We start from the raw sequence: 4,389 nt of genomic DNA on the forward strand, positions 1-4,389 counted from the left end.
TAAACTGTCATCAGTGTCTGTCTCTTAACGACAACAGCAACAGAGGATATTTTCTGATAATTGGCTTTTTGAGCAACCAGACCCGGGATGTGACTCTTGAACAAATAAAGCCTTGTCAGGATTAAACCCCCATTAGTAATTCATAAGAAATTTCTGTCAAGTTTGTGTGTGTGGTTTTGATAGAACAAAAGAACATTAATTTCCTGACTACAAGACCTCATATGCTTTACATTTATTCATATATTTTACTTTGACAAAAGGTATATTACATCTTTCTAATAAATATATTTATGGTCTGCCATGAGATTCATGCATAAGAATTGAAAATTACCATGAAGCTGATGGCGTCCTGTTAATTGATTGAGACTCTTTCAATCTCTTTAGTGCTCATGCATTCAGTGAGGTCTTGCTGTAGGTCAAAAATATGGTATGAAAAGGGCATTAGGATGAAACGAATCAAGGGATCCGGTTAGATTGAAAACAATGTTCAGCTTGGCAAAATCCAAGTTAGAATGTTTCAAATCAGAAGTGAAAACTAAGCCAAATGGTTTAACTTAAAGTCTACTATATAGCCTTATTAAGGAACTGAATGTGTTGTAGTCACAACCATTTGGATGTTTATGATATATTATAAACATACATGTTTTATGCATTATGAAAGCCTCCTTTGATCTCTCCTGGAAACCACAAGAGCTTACTGATGATTGCTTTAGCTTGACAGTTTTTTGGAGAAAATCCATTAAGGCACACAGAAAATCACATGCTATCGTTTTGAAAGAATTTATTCTGGAAAAAAAAAAGAAGTTTTGCCTAAGATAGTTTGAGAATTTAAATAGGGACTTTTTACAATGCTATTGTTGCTAATAATTGTATATGTGCGTCAAAGTTGTACAAAATGCTTAGCAGTGTTTATTGCTAAATATTTAAAACTTCAGTAGTACATACACAAAATACTGATCGATTTTTCTTTAGTATTCTGGCTTCTCCACATAGTGATAAGTATGTCTTCATTTATAAAAATTTCCCAGGCTTTCCCATCCTTCTTTCCTATTGTGGTTATATATTGAATCTTCGTCTTTAAACCATTTCTTATTCTACATAAGCTAGGCTTACTCACATGGGCCCAGGCACCACTTTATGCTGTGCTATGTCTCTAGTACCTAGAATAGTGTCTGACACACAGAAACCCTCAAACAATGTTTATCAAAGAATGAATATCTAACCTTGTGTATTAACAAAACAATGACAAAGCTACTGGTCAGTGTCAATGGCAATGGAAAGGTTGAAGATTCTTGGGAATATTTGGGAAAGTTGTGACAATAGTACTACCCTTATAACTCTATGGAATTCTTAGTGTAGAATTCTAATGACCTGTCTTTCCAGGCTTATGTTAATCTAGTCATATGTATGAAAGATATTTCCGAGAAGACAAGAATAATTGTATAGGTACAAACTGTTTGTTAATTTCAAGCAAGTTTTTAGGCTTTTCAGCTACATAAATAAATGCAGTTTGGAAAAAAAATGAATGCATGTGTGAGTGAGTTTATCAATCCATTTCACATAAATGAACTTTGATCTTGACAGTGAAATATGGCCAACCAGGTGTCTCTGTCAAAAAAGGGATCCATAATAGGACTTTGCCATAACAGAACCTCAGTGACTGTCCCTTAGTTAATTAATTTCACCAGATAGTTAGCACATATCATTTAGATAGCATGCTAAAGAAAAAAACAAAAATTGAGTTTTCTATGTAATTTTTTTTTTTTTTTTTTTTTGCGGTACGCGGGCCTCTCACTGCTGTGGCCTCTCCCGTCGCGGAGCGCAGGCTCCGGACGCGCAGGCTCAGCGGCCGTGGCTCACGGCCCCAGCCACTCCGCGGCATGTGGGATCTTCCCGGACCGGGGCACGAACCCGCGTCCCCTGCATCGGCAGGCGGACTCTCAACCACTGCGCCACCAGGGAAGCCCCTCTATGTAATTATTAACCATCGTTTGGATTATCTAATTTAATTCTCACAACTACCCATGAGGGATGAATTATGAAAGGAAAATCACCTTTACTTAGCACATTATAAGGGCAGCGCACTGTTCTAGAAATTACACAGATGTATATATGTAGAGGGAGGGAGAGAAAAAAGAGAGGGAAAGGAACAGAGAGAAAAGGCGTGGGAGGAAGGATGGGCGGAGGAAACGAAGGATGAAAGGAGAGGTGAGGGATAAGGTGGTTGGAGGAGGTTTTCTCATGGACCACAAGACTGTCTGGAGATTAGAACCACGTAGATGCACCTGACCTCTTGCAGTCTAAGCTGGTATGGCGAGCATAAAGTGATGAATTCAGGTGAGGTATATCCCAGCACATATTGGTGAAGCAGCTGAGTGAATAAGAGGAAAAGGAGTGTTGGAGCTATTACCAGGGCCACTCAGATCTGTCTCCTCTGTTGGCCAGTGGTGGTGTAGAATCTAAGACAAGGACACTCATCCTGAGCAAGTAGGGCTCTGTCCCTCACACACTTAACGCACCACAAGGCTGCAGGATAGACCTATCTTCATTTTGCAGATGAGAAAATTAAAGTTTTACAAGATTAAAACCACAGCTAGTTCATGGCCCATCTATGAACAAGCTGCACATATTGATTGCAAAGTCTGAGGTCTTGAGGAGTGTTGCACAAGGCAGGCTCAGGTCATGTGTACATGCACATGCCAATGTGTGTATTTTGTTGGCAGTTTCGTGGCCAGCATATGGTTTCAAAAATGCAACCTAAATAAGCAGACATTATGATTTTTGTGTTCATTTTCTATTGTTGAATTGAAAGTTACCACAAATGGAGTGGTTATAACAGAAAACATTTATTATCTCATTTCTATAAGTCAGTGTCTGAGTGTGGTTCAACTGGGTTTACAGCCTATGGTTTCAAGAGACTGCAATCCAAGTGTCATTTGTGGCTGCAATCTCATCTGAGGCTTGGTGTCCCCGTCCTAGCTCACTGGCAGTTGGCAAAATTGAGTTTCTTGCGGTGGTTGGAGTGAGATCCTCAGTTCCTGGGGACTATGCACCGTTCTCTGCCATGTAGCCCTCTCTACACCATGCAGTTTGGTTCTTCAAAGCCAAAAGGAGAGTGTCTCTCTCTTCTTTGGTCTCTGACCTCTGGACCTTCTTTTGAAGGACTCATCTGATGAAATCAGACCCACTTAGGATAATCTCCCCTTTGATTAACCACTGCCTTAGGGCCTTAGTTATAGCTGCAAAATCCCTTCATCTTTGTCATAGAGGTAATATAACCAGGAGAGAGAGATATCATCGCATCTTTGCTATATTCTCTTAGCTGGAATCACGTTAAAACTCCTGCCCACACTCAAAGAGAGGGGAAAATGCAAGGCAGGCCACATCTGGAGTTCTCTGAGAATTCCACCTTGTACAAGGGATGCAGTAAAAACATTTTAGGGCTTACCTTCCTACATGAGCCTCTGTCACACTTCCATGTCACCTGCCTAGTTCATGGATACATTTGTGTTTGGAAAAATCTAGTTACAAGTTTAATACAATAAAAGTATAACTAGGTACCTGCATTTCTTAGAATTGATAGGCCTTGAAGAAAAGTAAGTGATTTTTAAATACATCTGTAAAGAGTTGTTTATTCTTATTATCCTTGATCTAGCTGTCAAGACAAAGTAGCAATCTGGGTATCAGGGGAAGAAGGCATTTACTTTGTGTAAATGAATACTTGCTTCACTTCCTGGCTCTCAATATATGGCAAAAATCAGGCAATTCCATCTAAACGCTTCTAGAGAGAGAGCGTGGACTTCGCATCACCTGCATCTCCTGGACACCTGTTTGAAATGCAGAATCGTGGGCTTCATGCTGATTCAGAATATTTTTTTGTTAACAAGATCTAGGTGATTTTTTGTATGTTAATATTTGAGAAGTGTTACCTGAAAAATCTTACATTAAGTTTACATATTCTCTCACGCATCTGTGTCTTTGAATATTCTTTCCTGTCCTTGTTGATTTAAAATAGAATATATATGAAAAATTTTAAAGTTCTTTTAGATATTTAGTAATATCTACATAAACATGCTGGACAAAGCTTGGAATCAATATAAAGTTGGGGGAATTAGGAGAACAGAGAGATGAACATGCCCCTTGTTTCCCTTTCTCTCTTTATCCTCGTATTTTTCTTTTATCCTCCAATTTATATGCTCACAGAAGCCATAGACCTCACTTCCTCTTTTCTACTTCAAGCAGAGATTGATAAAATTTAGATTAAGCAATAAAATCAAACTGGAAATGCCATACTAGCCAGAGGTAAATGGGATGAATTAAGGGATATTTTCAGCTTACCAAGCTAGTCTTTTTAAATTTGTAAATCATTAAAAGAAAAAGAAGAAAACA

Source organism: Lipotes vexillifer, unplaced genomic scaffold (assembly GCF_000442215.2).
Source record: "Lipotes vexillifer unplaced genomic scaffold, Lipotes_vexillifer_v1.1 scaffold549, whole genome shotgun sequence".
NCBI lineage: Eukaryota > Metazoa > Chordata > Mammalia > Artiodactyla > Lipotidae > Lipotes > Lipotes vexillifer.